We start from the raw sequence: 25,861 nt of genomic DNA, 5'->3' as shown, positions 1-25,861 counted from the left end.
CCCCCCATCGACAAATAATAAACATAAAAGGGCACAAGCCCAAGTTAAAAACCAAAACAATGGAAAGGCTCCAGCCTTCTATCCCAGAGGGCTGCATTTCAGTGGTGGGTGACAATCCCTGTATTTCTATGGTTTATTCTGTAAAGACTGTAAAAGGCTAAATGATTATTGCAAAAGTAATTAAATATCAGGAACTAGGTTTACCCTAAACCTGTAAATACTGCTTAGTGCTAGAGGGCACAAAAGTCAATTTCACTCTTTCACTAGTCCCAGTAGTTATCTACATGCAAAGCTCTTAGTGGTTTTGCATTCATTTATGCTGCCGGAATCCCCAGGGTATCTCAGCCACCTGTGCTAACTTGGAATGCAGGCGACTCTACTCTCCCCTACCCCAGGCTAAACAGACAAGCCAAGAGCCTCTGAACTCTTCACCTGCATCTCCGCTGTAGTTTGGTTTTCCCTGCTCAGTAAATACAGCACCAGGGCCGCCCAGAGGGGGGGGCAAGAGGGGCAATTTGCCCCAGGCCCCGGGCCCTGCAGGGGCCCCCACGAGAGTTTTTCGGGGCCCCTGGAGCAGGATCCTTCACTCGCTCCGGGGGCCCCGGAAAACTCTCGCGGGGCCCGGGCCCCCGGAGCTTCTTCGCTCCCAGTCTTCGCTGGCCGGGGGTCCTTCCTCTCCGGGGTCTTCGGTGGGGCCCGCCGGCAGCAAGTCGGCGGGGGGTCCCGGAACGGAAGGACCCCCCGCCGCCGACTTACCACCGAAGTGGGGCCCCCCACCGCCGAAGACCCCGGGCCCCCGGAATCCTCTGGGCGGCCCTGTACAGCACCACAGCTACACTTCACCTGACTTCACTTTCCCAAAGGGAAGCTGTGTAAATTAATGGCTATATCACTAGACTAGGCATTAGGAGACTTGGGTTCTGTTCCTGGCTCTGCCACTGGTTTGCTGGGAACTTGGGGAAAGTCAGTTCTCCTCCCTGCATCTCAGTTTCCCTCTTTAGCAAAGCAGTTAGAGATCCACTGCTGAAAAGCATTGTATAACAGCTAGGTGGCATTTGATATTATTAAAGCTCCTCCTGGCTAAAGCCAGTGAACTGCAGAAGTTCTGCAGTACTGAATGATTTCCCAGAAATGGAGCAAACTCCTCTCCCAGCCCAGGAATCAGCAACTGATGCCACTTCCCTTAGAAGCATGCAATCTAGATAGAATCCACTTCATTAGTAACAGAGATCTCCAAGTGGCACCATTTCAAAAGGTGCCCCACTGATGTGTAGAAACATCCATGGGCACAATTATTTCTGACTTGGTCCACCAAAGCCAGAATCACAGCCGGGAGCATACATGGAGCCCTCTGCCATTCCATATTAAGTAACAATAAGGTTAGGATCAATATTGCTATTGACTGGTGTTAGTGGTTGGATTCTCTGGATTGTGCAAATAGCTTTGTGTTCCTCAGAATTCCCAACTCCTGAAAAGTTGCAACATTGAGGTTTTTGGGAGTGGGAGAGGTGTGGTGTGGTGTGGTGTGGAGGGCAGGGGAAATGCTTGAAATAGATCTCGGATGACAGACTCTGAAGATCTGGACACCACACGGAAAGGGCTCTTACCACTTTTATCTTGCCAAAAAACAGACACCCAAACAAGCAAACACACACAGTACCTTCAGAGAACTAGTACAGGCGCATAGGCGGCAGGTTTGTATAATTTTTGGTGGGGCCCAAAATGGTGGTCCCCCCCCCCCCCCTGCTCCCGCCCTGTAAGCCGATATAAAATGAAGCTACAACGCGTCAGCGCCACAAGATCACAAGGGTCAATTAAAAGTGGAAAGTCAGAAGCAGCACTTGCCTACTTCAATATACAGTATTATATTTTGTTGCACCTGTGGTGATGAAGTGGGAATGTTCTTAATATTTTCTCTGAATACTGTGTGGGTGCTTCAGTTTCCCCTGCAAGATGCCAACTGAAGGTGTTGGGGACAAAGAGATCAGGTAGCCTCCTTGTCACATTCACACGCACTCGCACACTCACACTCACTCTCACACACACTCACACACACACTCACACACACACTCTCACACACTCACACACACTCTCACACACACTCACACGCACACACACTCTCACACACACTCACTCACACTCACACACTCACACTCACACTCACACATTGTGGATCGAAAACTAGGGGTTTTAAAAAGCAGAAAAAAATAACGGACAATGTCTGCTTTCCTTCAAAATTTGTTGTGGTTTTTTTGATCGAAAAGCTGAAATTAGTTTGCCAAAACCCGAACATGGTTTGGGGTTTCAGAAGTGTGTGGCCAAATATTTGCTGCTTGCTGTGTTTGATTGTTTAAAGAAACAATAAAAAAAATTCTGCTTAAAAAAAATCCGCAACTTTTGAACCACCTCAGCTTGTGACCAAACACCTGAGCCCATCCAGGCAGAGATTTTTCCAGGTTTCTGATACTCTGCTGGCTTCCGTGACTCATATCTGTCTCCATAACTTTGGCTTCATTTAGGTTAGAACATAAGAACAGCCATACTGGGTCAAACCAAAGGCCATCCTGCCCAGTATCCTGTCTACCGACAATGGCCAATGCCAAGTGCCCCAGAGGGAGTGAACCTAAAGGTAATGATCAAATCATCTCTCTCCTGCCATCCATCTCCACCCTCTGACAAACAGAGGCTAGGGACACCATTCCTTACCCAGCCTGGCTAATAGCCATTAATGGACTTAACCTCCATGCAGTTATCTGTTTCCTAGAGACTGGCTCCATGGGGACCCTCAAAAACTGTAGACGGCTACTGTGGGTTTGTCTTTAGTAAAGCTTATGTACATACTCCACGAACTGAGCATTTGAGCTTGTTCCAGAATCTGGGATGAGCCTATGTTGTCAAAACTGAAATGCTCAAAATAGCACATGCATGTGAATAGACACAGGGTGCTAAAATTAAATTACCCCAGGGGTTCTCAAACTGGAGGTCAGGACCCCTCAGGGGGTCACGAGATTATTACTGGGGGTCGTGAGCTGTCAGCCTCCACCTCAAACCCCGCTTTGCCTCCAGCATTTATAATAGTGTTAAATATATAAAAAGGTGTTTTCAATTTATAGGCGGGGGGAGTCGCACTCAGAGGTTTGCTATGTGAAAGGGTCACCAGGACAAAAGTTTGAGAACCACTGAATTAACCCCTCTGAAGCCTCAGGGAATACAGGGAAGGAGGGGGTCCTAACCCTAACCCTAACCCTTGACTGCCCCCGTAACCTCCTATCCCTTCTCCAACCCTCCAGCCCCTTACTGTGCCACTCAGACCAGCGTGTCTGGCTCCGCAGCGCCAGACACGCTGCTGCATACATGCTGCCGTGCTCCCCACACACACCCAGCACCTGCTTTCCAGATTTGAACACCTCAAAATTCAGGAGTGCTCAAGCTCAGTTTGGGCAGCTGCTACTTCATTCCCAAATCAAATATACTGATCCACTGTAACTTGCTATAGAAAAAGTAGGATAAAATTGAGCAAGAAATGCTTCCCGTGGTTATTAGGACTGGAATTGCCATTTTCAACAGCCATTGCCTTTTGTTTGTTTGTTTGTTTAAAAGGAAGACAGTGATATTGCATTGGCAAATTCCCCATAGAAAGAAAGAGTGGAACAAAAGAATAATAAAGGCACCTCAACTTTTCCTCAATTATGTAGGACAGTCTTATAATATGCATCCAGATATCCTCCAACCACACAAGCTGAAAATTGTTCCACTTTACTGCAGCTCTGTAACCATATGGGAACCAGTCCTGTCAGTGTTTTGTGCACATCCAAAATTCCTGCTGAATGACCCGCCCTGGGAGTGAGTTACCAGGGCTGCGGCAGAAGGAGGGTGCAGGTGTGTGTGTGTGGGGGGGAGAGCCCAGGGCTGGGGCGGCAGGAGGTGTGTGTGTGTGTGGGGGGGGCACTGGTGGGGAAGGGGAAGCCCAGGCCTGGACCGGCAGTGGGGTGGGGGGAAAGGGTGGGGAGAGCCCAGGGCTGGGGCAGCAGGGGTGTGTGGAGAGGAGCCCAGGGCTGGGACGGGGGGAGGCAGCCAAAAATTTTTTTGCTTGGGGCGACAAAAACGCTAGAGCCGGCCCTGACTGCTGCCTTGTGCATCTGCATTAAGAGACACTCTTTAGTGACACAGTCACATCAGCTCTACCCACAGGACTCTGTCCCAGTCAGGGCACTGGCTGGCCTTGCCCCGGGCCTGGATCCATTTTATGCGGGGAGAGAAGGCAGCTGTGGTAGGACCCTGCCTCATCTGTTGCAGAAGCTGGAAGATGCGGAGTGAATAGCAAGGAAGGTCTTATGGCTAATGGGGGGGACAAGGATTCCAGAACGCAGCTGAATGACAGGATCCCAGCACCCGCTTCCACTGGGGTGCTGGGACTGCGAGGGGCGACCTCAATCTCTGCATTGCCGTTTCCCAGCTGGGCAGTGGGGATACTACTTGTCTCGTGGGGTGTTGGGAAGAGAAATTCATGAGTGCCACAGAAAAGTCAATGAGGACATTAATAACTCTGGGTTCGGACGGTGGCAGTGAATGGGGTCTGGGGCCACACACTGAATGAGGGTGACAAAAAGAAAGCTGGCATAACTGCTCATCCAGTGAATGCCATCTGTCCTGTGCACTGAATGAGGCAGGGGTCTTGTGAAAAGAATAGCTTTGGATGTCATGAAAGAGCGACTTATAATGTAGACACATCAGAGGGCAGAGTTAAGGTTACCCAAGCAACCTTAATTCTTGCATTTCCCAACATTGTAGCCCTTTGATTTTGCCACCTTAATGTTCTTTTTGGATGAGATGTTGATATTTTTTGCTTCCTAAGAATGCCACCTGACTTCTTGTCTCTCTTCAGCAGGGATCTTGGGACAAAGGAAACTGAGTCGCTGGCATTTTTGGTAAACCCGTATTTCAAACAACACCACAACTGAAGCAGCTGATTTTCAATGCTCCCTCCCATCAGGAACAGATCTCACCTGACTTGGGATCGGATGGAGGCAGAGCAAAGGTGCCTTTCCAGAGACGCAAGCAACCAGGAGAAGACAGCGTCAGCAAAAAGGCAACACATTTCAAACTCATTGTTATTTATATCACAGCAGCACCTTGGGGATGGAGGCACAGCACAGACCTGGACCAAGATCAGGGCCTCACTGCGCCAGACGCTGCACAGACCCCCAGTGAGACAGACAGTCCTTGACAAATAATTTACACACAATGGATGGGAAGCTAAGGCACAGGGACTTGCACAAGGTTGCAAACGAGTCAGACGAGAACAGAGCCCAGGTATCCCGAGCCACCACCTCCAAGTGGCCTCTCCTGAAAGCAGCTCCATTTGATCAACCTGTGGAACTCCCTGCTGCAGGGTGTCACAGTGGGTTCAGAACGAAGGCTCACGTGGGAAGGGGAATGTGTCACCTGGCAGGGAGGTATGCGGGGGTCAGAGATATAAACCTGCTTCTGGGCAGGAGCCGAACACTGGGGTCAGGCAGTCGCCCCTGGGCTGGTATTCCCCTCCACTGGACTAGCTGGTGCTAGTGGTGACGGGATGCCGGGGCAGATGGGCACACTGGGCTATGCCTGTGTTTCCACCACAGGAGTGGGAGCCCAAGCCCACTGAAGTCCTTCCAGCCACTGCTTCGGGCCCAGGGTCCGGCCCCAATTACCTGGCTCTGCCCAGAAATGTGCTGAAATGTGGGGAGCCCCTGTTCATGCCCCCTGGGGATCCCCCCAGAAACGCAGCCCCCATGGGAAGCCCCTGTTCCATCCAACATCCTCACACGGGCTCTGATCTGGGTCAGACGGGGCCACTGTTTGGGAGCAGGGGCAGGACCCCCCCCCACCCCAGCCGGAAAAGAGGCAGCTCCCCCATTTGGGGTCCATTTTCCCAGACTCCTCCACCATCTCCCCCCACCAGGCTCCTTCCCCCGGAGTGACGGCAAAGCTGCTTGGGCCCATCCCGGTGGCAGAAGCCTCTTCTGAGACAGACCCTGAGGTGGGGGGAGGGGACCCCTTGGCTTTACCACCCCCAAACCTCGGCACGCGGCCCCCAGCCCAATACCCCCTAGAGCTGGCCTGGGGCCAGCACTGACGGCGAGGGGGAGAGCGCCCCCTACAGATGCTGCAGCCACAATGGCGGAGCCTGAGGCGCGGCGCATGGCTTGCATCTGTTACACCAGTGGGGCCCAACCTGGCCCCCTTTACATGGGCCAGGAATCCAGGCCCCCTTTGCAGGCCAGGAGCCTGGGGGCCCCTTGTGCACAGCTCCCAGATGCGCTCCTCCCCAGCTGCGCTGCTCCCCTGGCCCAAACCCCAGCAGCTTGGGAAGGACACTGAGTGACTGTCCCGTCCCCCCCAGCTCCAGAGCTGCAGGCCTGGCCCCCGAGGGGCTGAGTCATAACACGGTGCCCCCAGGGGAGCTGGGCCATCACCCCAGCCGCCTCACCTGGCCACGGGACACCGCAGCATGAAACAGGAGCTGGGACGCCCTTGACTTGCGGCTCCCCCAGGGGAGGGATTGGAAGACAAGGAGGGGAGGGGAGTGGAGATCAGGCAGCGCTCGGCCCCCCCAGCCCGGTGTTAGGTTCTCTCGCCTCAGCACTTTCCCTCGGAGCGAAGGTCAGGCTGGAGAAGGGACCTGTCCCCTGCTCAGGGGCGCCCGGGGCTGGGATGGAGGGGCTGCGGGTCGGGAGTGAGGAGCACTCTGTTCCCAGCCTGGGACTCCCCAACCTCCCCAGCTCAGCCGCTGCTCCTCACTCCCGACCCGCAGCCCCTTCCCTTATCCCCGCGCTGCTGACGCGCTTCGTGCTGACCAGGCTCCTCCTCGCTGGGCTTTGCTCTGCTAATGCCCAGGGCGGCTCCAGGCCCCAGCATGCCAAGCGCGTGCTGGGGGCGCTCTGCCGGCACCGCCAGGGCGGCAGGCAGGCTGCCTTCGGCGGTTTGCCTGCGGAGGGTCCGCTGGTCCCGCGGCGCCGGAGGACGCCTGCAGGAGTTCCGCTGAAGCTGCGGGAGCAGCGACCCTCCGCAGGCAAACCGCCGAAGGCAGCCTGCCTGCTGTGCTTGGGGCGGCAAAATCCCAGAGCCGCCCCTGCTAATGCCCCTTGGTCCTGGCCTGTAATGACCCTGGTGCTCGCAGGCCTGGGCCTCGCAGTGGAGAGCAGCTCTGCCAGCCATGCCCCTTCGCTGGGGGGCTGGAGGAGGGCATGCGCTGCCCCACCCCCGCTCTGGGGAGCTGGCTCTGTGGGGTGAGTATCTGCGCTCGGCGCTGGGGTGTGGGCAAACCACGCTGCAGGCCCTGGCACGCACAGCACGTTGATGGCAGATTGGGGAATGACCCCAGGAGTCCTGGCTCCCAGCCCCCTCCTGCTCTAGCCACTAGACCCCACTCCCCTCCCAGAGTAGGAGTAGAACCCAGGAGTCCTGGATCCTCAGCCAATGCTCAGTAACCTAGACTCCAGCTGTCTTAAAACCAAGACAGTGTTCAGATCCACTGTTGTTATGCACGTTATGGTTGCGTCTAGAAACCCCAGTGAAGATCAGGGCCCCATTGTGCCGGGCGCTGCACAGACCCTGACCAAGATCAGGGCCCGTTAGCCGGGTGCTGCAGACACAGAGTCAGAGGCAGCCCCTGCTCTGAAGAGCTCAGTCTGAATACACAAAGGAAGGTCTATTATCCCCATTTTACAGATGGGGAAACTGAGGCGCAGAGGTGACTTGACTCAGACAAGGTCATCCTGAGGCAGGGCAGTGAAACCAGATCTCCCCAGCCCCACACCCAACCACAGGCCCTCTTTCCTCTTGACCACATGCCATACTCCCTAGACTGCTCCGAGCAAAGGGAGAGTCTCGAGAAATCTTCCCAAGGAGGAGACCCCGTCGGGATCCTCTCGTGACCGGGATCCCTGCTCCCTTCTCCCGCTAGCACCGGCTCATTTGAGCTGGGGGAAGAGCCAATTAGTTTCCTTTCTGGTTTCCAAATGATTTTTCATCTCTATAATTAATGGGCTAGTCAGCGCTGAACTATGTGGCAGGAAAATTGCTAGTTAAGGGGATGGGGGTAATTTTCTCGATATGATAATGAAGGTTGCTTTCTTTCTTCTTTCCACCCTGCTTTTAAATAATGAATCTGGCATTAAGGGTGGGGGCAGGTGGCGAGGGCCTGGGAGGCCGGGATACCTGCTTTCAGCTCACAGGCCGGGGGGGCGGAAGGAAGAGGGTCTAATTAGCTCTGCCAATGCCAGGCTGCTCCCTGCTTGGGCTGTCAGCAAGCCTGGAACCGCAAAAGTGCCGCCAGTGTCACGCGGAAACAGATAGGTGCCTCCACCCAGCTGCAATAGTAGGCTCTTGTCCTGTTGTGCCAAGTGGCCACTAGAGGGGACTGAAGATTGACACTGGGCGAATGCCCATCCCCTTTGTGGCTGCAGTGGGCAGAGAACTCTGAGCTGCCCGTGGACAGATATGCTCTAGGCCAAGGGTGGAAATGGGTAGTTCAAAGATTGCCCAGATACCCTTAACTCTGCCCTTCCTCTGCACTGTCCTCATCCTGCTGGAAACCTAATGCCTGGAACCCCTGGGAACTACAAACCCCAGGATGCAACAGGGCTGAAACTGACATGATGAGACACAGAGATTCTCCCTCCATTCACAAAAGGAGACACAAGGGGTCAGTAGCCTGGGACTCAGGACACCTGTGTTCTATTTCCATCTCTGACCTGCTAGGTACCTTGGGAAATTCATTTCCCCTCTCTGTGCCTCAGTTTCACCTTCCACCACTTGTCTGGATAAATTCATGGTGGCTAAGTCCATAAATGGCTATTAACCAGGATGGGTAAGAATGGTGTCCCTAGCCTCTGTTCGTCAGAGGATGGAGATGGATGGCAGGAGAGAGATCACTTGATCATTGCCTATTAGGTTCACTCCCTCAGGGGCACCTGGCATTGGCCACTGTCAGTAGACAGATACTGGGCTAGATGGACCTTTGGTCTGACCCGGTACGGCCTTTCTTATGTTCTTATGTCTATTTAGACTGTCGGCTCTCTGGGGCAGGGTCTGTGCTCGGTCGGGGTCTGTGCAGAACCTGGCATAAGGGGGCCCCGATCTCAGCTGGGGTCTCTAGATGCTACCATAATACACCTAATGAATGTCCTGGGAAGTCACGAGGGGGGAACGTCTCCACTGCTCCTAGAAACACTGATGAAATGGGGAAAAACCCTGCAGATCTGGCTGGTTCCTTCCTAGCTCCTGATCCAGTGACAGGGCCCGGAACCCGCCCTGCCGTGGAGTGAACCTGCACCCAGGTGCCCGGCCAGGCCCATGGCAGGGCCCCGTGGCTGTGACACAGGAGGGCGTGGGCAGGTGAGCCATGCCCTGGGGCGGGGGCGTGACTGGATTGCGAACGGCCTGACTCGGAGACCCGCCGTCGTCAGCGCAGACGGGACGAGCGCCCCACGCCACCATCCCCAGCCACAGCAAAGGGAACCGAAGGAGGAGCTGGGGCTGAAATGATCACACAGGGGACGTGACAGCTTCCCAGAGGGAAGGCCCGGGAGCCCATCCCCCACGGAGCCCCTCGTGCCCCACCCCTTCTCTGGGCTGTTATTATTAGTGATTCTTTGTGCTGGGGCATGTCTAGGAGCCCCAGTCATGGGCCAAGACCCCACTGTGCCAGGCGCTGCACAAACCCCACTGAGATCAGGGCCCCCTTGTGCCACGCGCTGCATAGACCCCGGCCAAGATCAGGGCCCCCTTGTGCCAGGAGCTGCCCAGACCCCGGCCGAGATCAGGGCCCCCTTGTGCCGGGTGCTGCCCAGACCCCGGCCGAGATCAGGGCCCCCTTGTGCCGGGCGCTGCCCAGACCCCACCGAGATCAGGGCCCCCTTGTGCCAGGCGCTGCACAAACCCCACCGAGATCAGGGCCCCCTTGTGCCGGGCCCTGCACAGACCCCACCGAGATCAGGGCCCCCTTGTGCCAGGCGCTGCACAAACCCCACCGAGATCAGGGTCCCCTTGTGCCAGGCGCTGAACAGACCCCGGCCGAGATCAGGGTCCCCTTGTGCCAGGCGCTGCCCAGACCCCGGCCGAGATCAGGGCTCTGTTGTTCCAGGCGCTGCCCAGACCCCGACCGAGATCAGGGCCCCCCTTGTGCCAGGCGCTGCCCAGACCCCGGCCGAGATCAGGGCCCTGTTGTGCCAGGCGCTGCACACACTAAGGCCATGTCTACACTAGCACTTATGTCAGCAAAACTTTTGTCGCTGAGGGGTGTGAAAACACACACACACGCCCGACAGACATACGTTTTGCCGGCATAAGTGGTCGTTTCCACAGCACCATGTCGGCGGGAGATGCTCTCCCCCTGGCATAGCTACCGCCGCTCGTGGAGCTGGTTTTATGATGTCGCTGGGGGGAGCTCCCTCCCGCTGGCATAACGTGGCCACATCAGCGCTGTGATAGCTGGGCCGCTGGAAGCGAGAGTCCGTCCCCATCTCAACAGGCAAAGGAGGGATTAGTTTCCCCATTTATCAGATGGGGAAACCGAGGCACAGAGCGATGACGTGACCCAGCCAGGGTGGCGCAGATCTGGGACCTGCCCCCAAATCATCTGGATCCCAGTCCAGAGCCTATTCCCAAGCCCAGCCTTCCACTGCCAGCTTGCTCTGGGGGCACAAAGGAGCCATGGCTCTGAATAATGGTATCATGGCTACAGATACAGAACAGGGACAACTGCACCCCTTTGCCGGGGGGGGGAGCACGGGGTAAAGGATCCTGGGGTGCCTCAACCATGGGGTTCCCAACCTGAGCTATGACCCCCCGCCTTCCTGGGGCACTTTGTGCCTCCCCCTCCCCGTGTCTCTTCCTGGCTGGTACGCTCAGCCCCAGGGGGTTGGGCCCAGCTCATCCCTGCTCCAACCAACGTACCATGGGTCGGGCTTCCCGTGGACGTCAGCACCCTGAGAGATCAGGCCCAGGGGTCTCCAGCTGGGTGCCCCCTGCTCTGGGACACCCCCAGAATTCTGTGGCGGCTTTAGAAAAGCTCTAGAGCCCAGCACAGAACCTGCAGTCTGCCCCCTAGTGGCTGCTCCACAGAGAGGATAAAAGCCTACAGCTCCTACTGGCCGGTGGAGTTCCTCCTTTAGCTCAAGTGAGCTAGTAGGGGCCACGTGTTGGGGCTCTCAGCTGAGGGGTTTGGGGTGTGTTAGACACCTGGCCCGGCCCCAGCCAATTATCTCCCTAATCAAGTCTGCGCTGGATTATCATATCAATTAGCCACCGCCTTGGACGGGGCTGCGAGACAGGTAGGGGTTGCCGCGGCTGGAGGGAGGGGGCGGGAGGGGTGTGTGGAGGAACTACAGAGGGGCAGGGGGGACGGGACAGGGGAACAGAGAGGGGGAGGGGAGGATGATTGAATTAGGAGCGGCGAGAGATGATGGAAGATGGCAGAGAGACAAGAATCATCTCAGCCGTTTCTCCAGTGCTGCTCATCTCAACCGCTAGACGTACGTAGCAGGGAGTGCCCCCGGCCTGCTCCCCGGCGAGCGTAACCCAGCCCTGGCTCCACTGCAGTCAATGGGCCAGATCCCCCGCAGGTGTAAAGTGGTGTCGCTCCACTGGAGTCGATGGGACCAGATCCCCAGCTGGGGGCCCGCTCCCAGGGCCTCTACTTCTGGGGTGACTCAGTGTCACAATCTGAACGTCGCCACCAGAATCTAGCCTTCACGGTTGACTCAAGAGACCTGAGGGTCACCAGTGTCAGCGCCTGCCTGAGTCTGCAGAGAGCCTGAAGCAGTTGCTGGGAGAAAGGCAACAGCCCCAGCCATCGTGGAGACCAGATGGGCCCGTTGCTCTGCTCCATGGGGCTGCGGGGCGGGGGGAGACAACAGGCATCTTGCCAGGGCCTTGTGCTCAGAAAAAGAGGAGGGAGGGTCTCATGGTGCTAGGCTGGGACTCAGGACGTCTGGGTTCAGCTCCTGGGTCTGCCATTGACTCACTGAGTGACTTTGGACAGGAGGTTTCACTGCTCTGTGCCTCAGTTTCTCCACCTACAGAAGGGGGATAATCCTCCCTTTGTTTAAACTGGAATCTCTTTGGGTCAGGGAGGGACTGTCTCTCATTGTGTGTCCATGCAGCACCCCGCCCAGCGGGCTCCTCAAGATCAGGCTCGTGCAGAGCCTGGCAGCACAACGGGCCCCGATCTCAGTTGGAACCTAAGTGCGGCAGACATCTAAATAACCCCTGGACGCTGTGCCAGTGGCAGGTTTCGAGGGGGTGGCACGGGGCGCTGATGGGGGTAGGAGCTCAGATAGGCTCTGTTTCCTCCCACGTCAATGGGTCCATTTCCCCTGCTGGGGTCCCAGATTCATAGAATATGAGGGTTGGAAGGGACCTTAGGAGATCATCTAGTCCAACCCCCTGCTCAAAGCAGGACCAATCCCCAGGCAGATTTTTGCCCCAGATCCCTAACTGGCCCCCTCACAGATTGAGCTCACAACCCTGGGTTTAGCAGGCCAATGCTCAAACTGCTGAGCTATCCCTGCCCCCCTGTTGGAGTCAATGGGGCAGATCCCTTGCTGGGGTAAACTGCTGGATCCTGCTCTCTGACAGAGCCCCTTGTGTCCGGGAAATCCGCTCCCGAGCTCGGATCCACCTCGTCCTGGCCACCGGCGTTATCGGGGGGAGAGTGTGAGACCTGAGGGCAGCAGATTATGGGCACCAGAGGAGAGATGGGGGGACCCCTATCAGCAAATGTGGGGTGAAGCCCCCCATTTCCCTCCCTCCCTGATGTAATAGGATGACCCCCACCTTGCTCCACCCACTGCCCCGATGTAGACAATGCCCACCCCCAACAGAACAGGGGGGTGGGTACTAGGGTGACCAGATGTCCGATTTTATAGGGACAGTCCTGATATTTGGGGCTTTGTCTTATATAGGTGCTTATTACCCCCCACTCCCACCCCGATTTTTCACCCTTGCTGTCTGGGCACCTAGCTGGGTACAGCAATTGATGGGGGTATATGAGGATGGATGGGTGGATACAGAGATGGGGTGAGGTGGGGGATGGGTGGATGGATAGATTCAGAAATAGGGTGAGGTGGGGGATGGATAGATACAGAGATGGGATGGGATGGGGGATGGGTGGGTCTCTAGATAAGAGATCGAGGAGTGTGGGGGGGATAGGGGTTGGACAGATACAAAGATGAGTTGGGGTGGGGGATGGGTAGGTGGCTAGATGCAGAGATTGAGGGGTGGGGGCATGGGTAGACGGATAGATACAGAGATTGAGGGTGTGTGGGGATTAGGGGATGGATAGATACAGAGATCGAAGGGTGTGGGGGATATAGGGGGTGGACAGAGACAGGGTGGGGTGGGGGATGGGTGGGTAGATAGATACAGAGATCAAAGGGTGTGTGGGGGGGATGGGGAAGGGACAGATACAGATATCGAGGGGTGGGGGGGAATGGGAGGATGGATAGATACAGAGATCGAGGGTGTGTGGGGGGGATGGGGAAAGGACAGATACAGATATCGAGGGGCGGGGGGGGAATGGGAGGATGGATAGATACCGAAATCGAGGGGTGTGGGGGGGAATGGGAGGATGGATAGATACAGAGATCGAGGGTGTGTGGGGGGGATGGGGAAGGGACAGATACAGATATCGAGGGGTCTGGGGTGCTAACAGCCTGCTCCGACTGTGGCATGACCCCACCCCGGCGTGCGGGGCATCGGGGCTGGCTTCCCAGTGCAGCCGGTTCAGGGCCGGGGCAGAAGGCGGCTGAGACGAGGGTGAGGGCTCTTAGCTCCTGGGGTTTTTTTCCTTTCTGCGGTGTCTGTTTTGGGCGTTCCCGGGGGTGGGGGCAGCTTCACCACAACAGGCCGTGGGCACAGGGCGCAGGCTCTGGCCGGAGGACAGCCCCCGGCCTGGGCGGATGCAGCGCGAAAAGCAGATGCTCTGGCCATGTGAACCCGAGTGTGGCGGCTGATTGACACCAGCTGGGGGTCTGGCCCACTTGTCTGCTACTCCAAAGCCTGCCCCACGGGAGCCCCCCTCCCCAGGCATCAGGCCGTACAGTTGGACATGGATTGTGACGACAACACCCAGTGCATTTTATAAGGGGATGAAATTCTCAAGGCCTCGGCAAACCCAAGTCCTAGATTTCCAGCCAGTCTGACCTCTTGACCTCTTCCAGCCAGAGAATCCCCCCAGGAGCCCAGGAACTTGGAGGGGGGCGGCCTGTGGAACTCACTGCCACCAGAACACCGCGCTCCGGGACAATTATACAGAACAGGAGACTCTCCAGAGGTATAATAATGAGGATTAAAATAGAACCAAGCTACTGGGCAGGGATCTGAGCCTTGAGCCAACTGCTACCTACTTCCCGGGGAAATATTCCCTGGGGGCAGGCGGTCCTAGAATCGCCCTATTAGGGGGTCTCCTTATGGCCACCATCGCAGATGGGATACCGGGCTAGGTGGGCCCCTGACCTAAAGCAGGCTGGTGATTCCTGCATGTGAACTGGCACCAGACAACCAAGCTTCCTTTCTCTTGTTCAATTAACCCATTGGGCACTGGAGGGCTCCCCCCTTTCCCAGCTCCCACTGGAAATTCAGCCCCCTAAATCCCCCTGCAGGGAGGGAGGTGGCGATGTTTGCCCAACTCCGAGTGCCACCTTATGTGGCTCGGTGGGCTGCTCTGCAAGCGTCCGGCATTGAACACAGCCCTATCGAGATGCCCAAGCTAAATGGCGGAGTTGCCCTTCACTGCAGCAGTAGTAGGGCTTTTATCTTCTGCTTCATTTACACTTTGCCACCACAGCTGGAATTATTATTATTACAGCAGCTCCTAGAGCAGGGGTCTGCAACCCGCGGCTCCGGAGCCGCATGCGGCTCTTCAGCCTCCTTGTTGTGGCTCCTTTCGGCCTTGACAAAAGAAAGAGAAAAAAAAGAATAACGGTTATTTATTAATTTAATTTTTATTTATATATTATTTTATTTTTGTTTATTTTGTTGCACAGTTATCTTGGAGTTCGAGGTGATACTTTAACATCGAATTTTTAAAAAGTTTTATAATTTGTCAATTAAAATATGCATCACATCCACATCTATAGCCCTCGCCTTTACCTGCAGGCGGCTTCTTGAGTGTGCGACCCCCGCGGTAAGCTAACCATGAATACATCCCAAAAAAGAAAAATCTCAGAAGAAAATAGAGAGTTTAATTCTGCATGGACAGATTCCTTTGCCTTCACTGCCAACGACGCTGGCTTACCTGTGTGCTTAATATGTGGCGAGAAATTAGCAAACAACAAAAAATGTAACGTTGAAAGACATTTTCAAAACAAGCACTCAGCATTTTCTGAAAAGTACCCAACTGAAGATGGGCAAAAGAGAGCGATTTCGGAACTACTACGGAAAGTTGAGCAGAGCAAACATACTTTCAAGAAGTGGATCAACTCTCCAAACTCAACTACAGCTGCTAGTTTTGTGGCAGCTCATGAAATCGTAAGGAGGGGGAAGCCGTTCACAGACGGAGAATACATGAAAGAATCGTTCATAAAAATATCAGAGCATCTATTCTCCGAATTCAAAAACAAACAGGAAATTATTCAGAAAATTAAAGAAATGCCTCTCTCTGCAAAGACCGTCAAGGACAGGACCATTAAAATGGCAACAAACATCACCAGTAAGCAAATTGATTACATCAATTCAGCTCAAGCATATTCAATTGCCTGTGATGAGTCAAGTGATGTAAACGATATTGAGCAGACAGCACTGTTATGCAGATATGTGAACTCTGATGGGAAGAACTGATTGAACTCATACCGCTAAAGGGCCAAACGCGGGGACAGGACATTTGTGAGGCTGTTTTGAGTTGTCTAAAAGCCAAAGGAATAAACACCACTCACCTGGTGTCAGTGTCTACTGATGGTGCACCCAGTATGAGAGGAGCACAGAAGGGCTTTGTGAATTTACTTCAAAAGTCGCTGGATCAAGAGCTGATGATGTTTCACTGCATCTTGCACCAAGAAGCACTGTGCGCTCAAACATTCCCCCCTGAATGTGTGGAAGTGATGAACCTCGTTATTAAGATAGTGAACAAAATAATTGCAAACGGGTTAAACCACCGACAGTTTTGTTCATGGTTAGATGAAGTCGAGAGCGCATATTTGGATCTCCTGCTGCACAACAGAGTTTGGTGGCTGTCAAGGGGAGACGTGCTGAAACGCTTCGCTGCTTGTCTGGAACATGTGAAAACCTTCTTGGAAAGCAAAGGCCTCAGCTATCCCGAACTGGGAGACCTCAATTGGCTGGAAAAGTTTTATTTCATGGTGGATATGACAAGTCACTTAAACACGCTGAATAAAAATCTCCAGGGAAAGGGAAGCACGGCCCTGCAGTTGCTGGAGGATGTTCTGGCGTCTGAGCGCAAGATGACAGTGTTTGCCAGAGATGTACAGAGAGGTACGCTCTCTCACTTCCCCTCCCTGAGAGAGTTCAAAGAAGAGAACAAGCACATAAATTGTGATTATTTACACCGTGCAATTATGGCAATGCAAGCTGCATTTGGAGAAAGATTCAGCAAGTTCAGAAAGGAAAAAAACACTCTGTCCTTCCCTGTCACACCGCTGGACATCGACCCATCCCTGCTGAACATATCCGCATTCACAGGGATAAGTCAGCCCGATCTTGAAATTGAACTGGCCGACATAGCGGATAAAGACTTATGGGTGTCCAAGTTCAAAAGCCTGACAGCGGATCTCGAAGAAGTCGCCCGTCAGAAGGCCTCTCTCGCTAAAGAGCACAAATGGAATGAAACCCGAAGAGGATGAGAGCACACTGAAATGGACTTGTCAAAAAACGTTCCTAATTTTATGTTTACTTTTTTAAAACTGCTAAGCTGCAACTATATGTTTTTTTATATTAAAGTGGGCTACATTTTATTTTAATTTTACACAAATATGGGAAGGACTCAAAAAGCCCTGCATATTTCAGTGTTTAATTTATTTCAAAGTAGGCCTACACATGCACACTGCACTTCTGTTTGTTGTATTCTGTTGTTGTAACAGGTAAAATTAAAAAAAGATTAAAACTTTTGAAAGTTTATAAGCAGTGTTATGTTTTGCGGCTCCAGACTATTTTTCTTTAGTGGAAGAGGGGGCAAAATGGCTCTTTTGATAGTAAAGGTTGCCGACCCCTGTCCTAGAGAGACCAAGATCAGGGCCCCTGTTGTGCCGGGTGCTGCACAGACGCAGAGTGAAAGACAGGCCCTGCCTCAAAGAGCTCACAGTCCACGAGGGGAAACTGAGGCATGGAGGATGGATGTGATTGGTAGGAGGCGGCAGCAAGGCACATGCACTGCCTACTTCAACCCACAGGAGTGTGTGTGTGGGAGGGTGTTTTCACCTCCCTCCTCAGCCAGAGGACAGTTCCCAAGAGGAGGAGCCAATCTTAGCCCCGCCCATGAAAGCAAGACCCTGTCCCTTAAGGACCTGACGGGGGTGTAGTGTAACCCTCCACGGCTGAGTCCAGACTGGGATTTAGGGGAGCCCCCTAATGGCGACACCAGACCGCACAGGCTGGGCAGCCAGAGGGGCCCACAGGGTCTGTCTGTGTCCAGCAGCCTCATCAGTGACTGACCCAGCCGTGCCCTGGCTATGCCACTAGTGGGAGCAGGAGGCTTTGGTACCTCGAGCTGTGCAGTGGGCCCCTGCTACGAGAGGCCACAGCTCGTGGTGCCAAGGGAAAGTGACCCGGCGGGGGAGGGGGGAGTCCGATGGCTGCCACAGGGCACCTGGCACAGGGGGGTCCCAGCTACACTCGCAGGCAGCGCCAGGCGGGGATTAGCAGAGATTGGCACTCACAGCTGAGTCACTCGGTGCAGGGAGAGTTCTAAACACTGAGGGGCTGGGGAGGGGGGCATCTGTGAAGGGGAAGGAAGTTTGGGGGGTGTATTCAAAGGGGGAGGCAGAAGGCATGCGCCAGTTGCATTCCCTTCCTCTGCTTTTCCCGGGGGAAGTGCAGCCCTTTGGTTGGCAACCATGTGAGTTTGCTGGGGTGGCCTCGGAAGAGCGAGGAATAGAACCCAGGAGTCCTGGCCCCCAGCCCCCCCCCAGCTCTAACCGCTAGACCCCACTGCCTTCCCAGAGCTGGGGACAGAACCCAGGAGCCCTGACTCCCAGCCCCCCGCTCTAACCGCTAGAATCCACTGCCTTCCCAGAGCTGGGGACAGAACCCAGGAGCCCTGGCTCCCAGCACCCTGCTCTAACCGCTAGACCCCACTGCTTTGGCACCCCCACTCCTCTGCCAGTTTGGGGCTGCCCACCCATTACACCCGCCTGCCCCCCCCCCCCGACTACCGACTGCAGGAGTCCTGGCTGCCAGCCTCCTCCTGTTCTAACCCCCAGCCCCTCCTCCCACCCTGCAGAGTGGGGAGCAGAGAACCCAGGCATCCTGGCTGCCTGGAGCTGGGACTCCAGAACTAGCAGGGACAGTGCTTGGGGACCAGTTTATCTGGACACCTCCCTACTCAAAGTTCTGGGATAAAATAGGACTCTGCTCCCTCCCTGGTTCTGTGGAACCCGACTCAGTTCTGATCCAGATCCCGGTTCCTATGAACTCTTCCCCACCCCCCAAAGCAGTGGGACTGATCCAGATGTGGTGAAGGGGGGCTTGGCAAGGTCAGAGCCTCCCCACCCCTCCCCGAAACAGCTCTGCCAGGCCAGATGGGACTTTCCCACAGGGGTGGGGGTGGTACTCTGTGAGTTATACCTCCTGGGGGGAGGCTCTAGTTACCCCTTCCCCCAAGGACCCCACATGCCAAAAGCCTTAGTAGGAGGGGATGGGGGAGGAAGATCCCAGGCAAGGAGTCAGGACTTGTGGGTTCACATCCTGGCTCTGCTCCTGACTCTCTGCATGACCTTGGGCCAGTCCCTGCAGCTAGCTCCGTGCCTCACTTTCCCCATCTGTAAAATGGGAAGAAGTGTCTGTCCTCTCCCGGTCTGTTCCGACTGAGAGCTCTTCAGGGCAGGGACTGGCGCAATGGGGTGAGCCAGCCCCAATCTCAGCGGGCACCTTGAGACCCAGCAATAACCTCTGAAGCAAGGAGCAAATTATTGGGTTGCCTTAATATACACCGGGGTCTAGGGCTTTTGTGACGGGGTGGGGGGCAAAGGAGGTGATATAATTGCGGGTGCAGTGGGGGAGGAGGGGCTCCGATCTCTCGCTATTAACAGCCTCCTCGCTTTGTTTACTTCTCTCTGGGCCGGATCCGGCTGGACTCCGATATCAATCCGGATTGAGACATGGCAAGGGGGCCGAATCCTTCCCAGGGCTGACACGACTCTTCCCCGCACCGTGGAGTCCCTTCCCCATTTTCTGGGCGTGGGGGAAAGGGGAAGAAAGCAGAACCAGCGCCCCCCCCCGGGTAAGGGGAGCAGGATCGGGCCCCTCCCCCACTCCAAAAGGTGAGGCCGCCCCGGTTTCAGCCACACTGGCCGGTCCAGAGGGGAATAAAGGGGCGCCCACACCCCATTTTAAGGGGGTAGCCAATCAACACCCCCCCCAGTTGGGATTGGCCCCAGAGGTGGGTGCTGGGCACAGCTCTCCCCCACCCGATGGTTGGCAACAGCCCCCACCCCTCCCTTATTAGCCATTCCGCCCGCATCCTACCATCTTGGAAGGATACATATGAAAATTGATTAGACTCTGCCTGTTGGTATGCATACTTCCACCTTTTCATGTTCTCTGTATGTATAAATATCTTCTGTCTGTGTGTTCCATTCTATGCATCCGAAGAAGTGAGCTTTAGCTCACGAAAGCTCATGCTAAAATAAATTTGTTAGTCTTTAAGGTGCCACAAGTACTCCTGTTTTTTTTATATGAAAAAAATGTGTCCCCTCGCCCCCGATAAAGCCCGTTACATAAAGATACATATGGGGGGGGGTCTGCCCCAATCTCTTGTCAGAGCTGTTCTGTATCTACATCTACCCCTGCCCCCCCACCTCCCCGCAGCGAGAGGGGATCGAGAGCCACCCAGAGCTGGAAGAATTATCCCTGCCCTCCCCCTCCAGAGATTACGGTACTCAGGGGTAATTCCCCCCCCCACACACACACACACACACACACCAGAAAATACTACAGTAGGAGCAGATCGCGGGGTGCCGGGCAGGTGGCTTTGTCTGCTGCACCCACCGATCAGACCCAGGGGCGCCCCCTCCCCTCCTACCCATTCTCCCGAGGAAGAGGGGGGGGGGGTTGGATGCATCCCTTCCTGCCAGCATCCCTGCTAGGAAGCATGTGTGCCCGCCCCCCCCTTCCCTCTCCCGGGGACTGGCGCAAAACGATCCCTGTCTGGGAAAACAGGAGGAGGGAAAAAAACACCAAACAGATGACAGCCCCCCCCCATTCCAGGTCTGAGCGCTGGGGGGGGGGGTTGTCCATATTTCCAGAAATCTGAACACTCTGCCGTTCCCGTCTCCCCAACCCTCCCTCTTTTCCTGACCCCCCCCCTCACCTCCCCATCTCCCTGCAGTTTAGCACAGAATTCAAAGCCAGAGAGGGTCAATGGATCGGTTATTTACCTGGGGGGGGGCTGTCAGATCTCACCAACCCCCCCCAGGCATACACACCAGTCGAGAAACAATCAAGCCAGTGACTTACCTTTAGCGATCCAGCCTCCGGTCTCCTTCCAGCGGGCTGCTCCATTCAGCTGGTCCTATTCCACTCCGGCTCGAGCCATTTCGCTTTCCTTCACCCCCCCCCCCCCCCACACAAGGTGTTAGGAGATCGGAGCGAGCGATGGAGACCGGCGGGCAGCGTCTGCCGAGCTCGGGCTGGATTCGGGGGTCGGCTTCAACCTGGCGCGGATCGCTCCGGATCCTCTGCCCTGCAGTGTGCAGGGGCGGGGGAGGGGGGGTGTCCTCGGGTGGCTTGTTTTCCTCCCCGCTGGATGCTTCTCCAAACGGATCCCCTCCCCCCACACAAAAATACAACAGAGGAAGGGGGAGAAAAATAGTCCAAGCCGGCTCCCCCCTCCGAATAACCCCGACCTCCCCCCAAGCACCCCCGGCTCTCAGGAGGTCTCCGCGGGCGCCCAGTCCGCTCCAGCGCGGCGACGGGGTGTCTCTGGCTAGATCCACGCGTGACAGGCAGTCCGGGCATGCTGGGGAGCCAGCGTGCAAGCGAAATCAGCCCCGCCAGCCCTGCCCGCGCACACGCGGGGCTGCTGCGGGGTAGGGGGGGACCCCGCAATTCCACGGAGCGGGGGGGAGGTTCGGGGCGTTTCTCGGCAACCTTCCTCCGGGGGTCCCCGTCTCCGGGACCTCGCAGCCGCTGGGCTCCTCCACCGTCCCCCCAGCGCCAGGAAGGGGGCGCAGCGCAGCGCCCCGCTCTTCCGCCCCCTCGGTAGCCCCGCGATCGGTGCCTCTCCGCCGCTGTAACTACAGAAACATGAACCGCTCCAGATTTGCTACTTTGGCTGCACTGAGCATGCGCACCCGAACTGAGCATGCTCAGTAACCTGCGCTGTCGCCACTGCCCTCTCTCTGCCCTCACTTCTACTGGCGATTTGCTGCCTTCTCTTTGGGGCGTTTAAAAGGCTCAAGGGGGCAAATCGCAGCGGGGGGGCTGCCAGGGTCTGCGCGGGGGGCAGAAATTTGCTGGGCGGGGGGCTCAAGCTGCTGCAGGTAGCGGCAGGAGAGAGTCTGAAGGGGAAAATCGGGGTGGGGGTGGTAGCCGCAGTTAAGCCGGGGAGGCGCTGCGGGACCCTGTGCGGGGACCAAACCCCATTTAGGAGGGGGACAGTGGCCCCTCGGGATGAGCCACCTGCTGTGCTCGCAGATCTGGGGGTGTCGGGGTTGCGAGCGGGGGGGGGGGCACAGGCTGTTTTCAATTCTGCTTCCTGTCAGCCCCGGAGCAGGGGGCGGGTTCCTGGGGCTGGGTCTTAAAGGCACCTGCAGCCCAATTCCCAGACTGTCAAAGCTCAGACACCGCAGCGCCTCTCGATCCTGTACAAGTGCTGCGGGGCTGTTAGTGCTCCAGCCAGGAGACTGAATGTGGGAAATATTGTACAGACGCCCCCTCCCTCCCTCAGACTCTGCCTCTCACATTTTGACTATGGAAAAGTGTCTTCTATCAGTTTCGATGTCTATATGAAATCACTGCAGCTCCTTTCTCTTATACAACGTGCTGATTTGGGAACTCCCTCCCAGAGCCCACATGTCTGTACCCCCTCCTGTACCCGAATCCCCTGCCCCAGGTCAGAGCCTGCACCCCTCACTCAAACTCCCCATAGCCTGCAACCCTCCCGCCCCCCAACTCCATCCCAGAGCCTGCACCCCAAACAGGGCCAGATTAACCTTTTGTGGGCCTGGTGCTAAACATATTTGTGGGTCCCCATGGGGGAAATGGGGACATGGGGCAGGGGGGCAGAGTCCTCAGAGCGGGGGACTGGCCGGGGGCAATGGGAGATGAGTCATGGCACGGCAGGGACAGCCCCACTCCTCCCAGCCCAGTACAAGGCCACTGTTTACAAACCAGGAGCTGCCAGACCCACGCTGTCCATCCCATCCCAGCACTGCCATTGTGCTTCCTCCCCTTGTGGGTGGGCCCATGGTGCACCATGCTACCTCCTGCCCAGCACCCCTCTGGCTCCCTACGCCCAGTGCCGCACCACCCAGAGACCCCCACAAACTCCCCTGCCCAGCACCCCTCTGACTCCCTACACCCAGTGCTGCACCACCCAGAGACCCCCACAAACCCCCCTGACCAGTGCCCTCCCAGATCACTCTCCCACCCACTCAGAACCCCCAGACAGATCCTCTTACTGACCAGTGCCCCCCAGCTGAAGACCCCCCACAGCCCTCCCACAACTGCACAGTGCCCCTCACCTTCCCACCCAGAGCCTCCCTACAGATCCCCTCACTGTCCAGTGCCCCCCCACCACAACTGCACAGTGCCCCGCACAGACTCCCCACACCTCCCAGCACCCACTCACACACAGATCTCCCCCACTGACAGCCCCCCAACACACAGATCTCCCCACCCCCCAGTGCCCAGCACCTACCCAGACCCACTTGAGACCTACTCTCCTACACCCTAACCCCCAGCCAGGCTGCCCAAGCCCCAGTTCGGTGTATTGGCAAGAGTCGGTGCACTGTACCGGGGTGGCCCAGCTTCTCCAGGGGACAATTTAAAGGGCATGGGGGCCCTTTAAATTGCCACCACAGCCACACTGCTGGAGCCCTGGGGTAGGGCTGTGGGGATCTGTGGGCTACTTACAAAAATGCGTGGCTCCCGTTGCTTCTATCATCCCAGCCCTTTAAATAGCCACTGGAGCCCCGCTGCTTCCCCAGGGCTCCGGCAGCTGTGTACATGGCCAGGGCTGTGGAAGCAGGGGAGCCGCAGGCAGCTACTGCTACCCTGGTGGGGGAGGGAGGACTTACCATACCGGGTGGTCTGTACCCCCTGTACCCAGACCCCCTGCCCTATCTCCAGCCAACCCCTGCCGCACCCCCCTATGGCCCTGCTTGAAGCCAGCCAGCCCACCCCACCCCACACACCCTGTCTCCAGCCATTGCTGCACCCCTTGCCCTGCCTGCAGCCAGCCCCATGTCCACTGGTGCCCTGCAATTCCCTGGGCAGTAACCCTGCATACCTGCTTCAATGATGGGAGAAGAGAGCAGCTGGTACCCACACATGTGCACACCCTAGGGTGACCAGACAGCAAGTGTGAAAAATCAGGATGAGGTGGAGGTTAATAGGATCCTATATAAGAAAAAGACCCCAAAACTGGGACTGTCTCTATAAAATCAGGACATGTGGTCACCCTAGCACACTCCCAGGGAGTGGCGGGGACCCACACATGTGAAACGGAGCTCATTTCTAGTTCAGTCCCATCTTTTTAAAAAATAACTGTAGGTAGGGTTAACATACAGCCGATTTTTCCCAGACATGTCAGACTTTTTGGTTCTTAAATTGCTGTCCGGGAGGAATTTTTAAATATGGACATATGGTAACCCTATTGGTACCAAAAATACATACTCTGGCACATCCCTTAAATCAGAACTTTTTATAGGGAACCGGTTGCTAAGAAAGGAAAGGCTTTTTTTTTAACCTTTTTTTTCTTTTTTTAAAAGTCATCCCTGCTGGGGCCCTGCCGAAAATGTTTGAATTGGGTGGGCCCCAAACTTCCTAAAGCCGGCCCTAACTAGTCTGTTCAGTGTTATAGCTTTTAATATGCTAATGCAAACACTGTAATAGAGCATTAATGTCCCAATGTACTGTACCTTGTTTTAACTTACCGTAATACTAGAAGTGGTGCATGTGAACATTTCGGTAACGAGGGCAAGGCGAGTGAGGCACTTGCCTCGGGCACGGAAAGTGAGGGGCTCAGAAAGTCTCTCCTTCAGCGGCAATTCGGCAGCAAGTCCTTCCCTCTGAGAGGGACTGGGGGACCCATTGCCAAATTGCCGCTGGTCGTCATCAATGGAGAGGGGCGGCACATACGGCTCTTTTGCAGAAATTCGTTGGTGGATCCTTCCTTTCAATAGGGAAGAGCCGGACATGCTGCCTCTGTTCCTTGCCTTGTGTGCAAAAATCCCTAGGTACGGCTCTGCATGTGAAGCTCTCTTAAAAGCTGACACTACAGAAGTGATATTCCCAAGCCAGCATGCATAGGGCTGGGAGTGGGGAAGGGGAGTGCATTTAGGTACAAGTAACATCTCTCACAGCAAACAGGAACTTTTCCAAAGTTCATTATTATACCTTGTCTTACAAACACCAAAAACTATTACATATGCACAAAGGTCAATAATCTCCCCATCCCCATATATACAGAGCTGTGCTTCTGCATATAGTATCTATCTCAGATTAATATTGAGCTACCAGTTGTTCAGGAATCAGTAGAGTCAGCTGACAAGCCACATGTTGAATCCTATTGCAAACAGTATGGGTGACGCAGGAGGCATTCTGAAGCAAGAGATTACTGTAAAACTTTTAATAAGACGCAGAAAGAATAAACTTTTCCTAGGTTTTGTTTCTATCTGATTTATTGTATTATGTATAGTAGGTGTTTAATATAAAAAACAGGTAGTATGGTTTACAATGTTATAACAAGAGATTATGCTATTACCATTATCCAGTCAACTTGCTCACTAGTATTTTGAATTAGTGACAATTCACAGAGAGAGAAAGAAGAAAGCTGAATTTAGATAATTATTAACCAGATTCCTGGTTATTCACCAGCCACTTTGCTTCAGTCCATGGCATAAAGCATCACAAACCCAGGACAGTATTGACAAGACAATATTCACCTCGAATTTGCATCTGCTACACTCCCTGCCCCCGCCTCATTCCCAGTCACAATATTCAGGATATAGCCTAGTGAGAAAGTGGCATGGCTGAAGCATGTAGCTGGCAACTGAAAACTAGTACAGAGTACAATAGCGTTGAGAACATTGCTTAATTCTGAGCACTGTGTCTGCAGTGAGATGCAGGGTGGGCCTGGTGCCACGGCACCGTTGGCACCATTGTAAAGTCGGTACTGACTCTAATCCCCCTCCCACAGGAAATCTCCTTGGACCTTTTCTGGATGCCACTAAAAATATAAAAATCTGCTTCCCCAGTGCTAATTTACTGCTACAGGAGACTTGATGCAGTGAAATAATTTCCCTATATTCCATCAAACTCTGCATCACATCTCTTGAGTATTTAAAAGAGTATCTCATAACTATTTGTCTATGTAAAGTATCAGAACAGTTCACAAATTTTAGGATTGTCTTTTGCTGCATTACTCTTGCCTGTGAATCCAGCTCTTACAGTCCCATGTTCACACGTCATTGCTTGTGTG

The 25,861-nt window shown here is 55.0% G+C and overlaps 1 pseudogene; it reads right to left on the bottom strand.

Annotated features, from left to right (window-relative positions):
* Positions 1–20,781, bottom strand: part of LOC120407559 — a 64,690-nt pseudogene extending 43,909 nt beyond the window's left edge.
* Positions 20,782–25,861: the final 5,080 nt, after the last annotated feature.

Source organism: Mauremys reevesii, linkage group 1 (assembly GCF_016161935.1).
Source record: "Mauremys reevesii isolate NIE-2019 linkage group 1, ASM1616193v1, whole genome shotgun sequence".
Taxonomy (NCBI): Eukaryota; Metazoa; Chordata; order Testudines; family Geoemydidae; genus Mauremys; species Mauremys reevesii.
The sequence above is the reverse complement of the archived record's forward strand: the minus strand, read 5'-3'. Positions and strand labels throughout refer to the sequence as shown.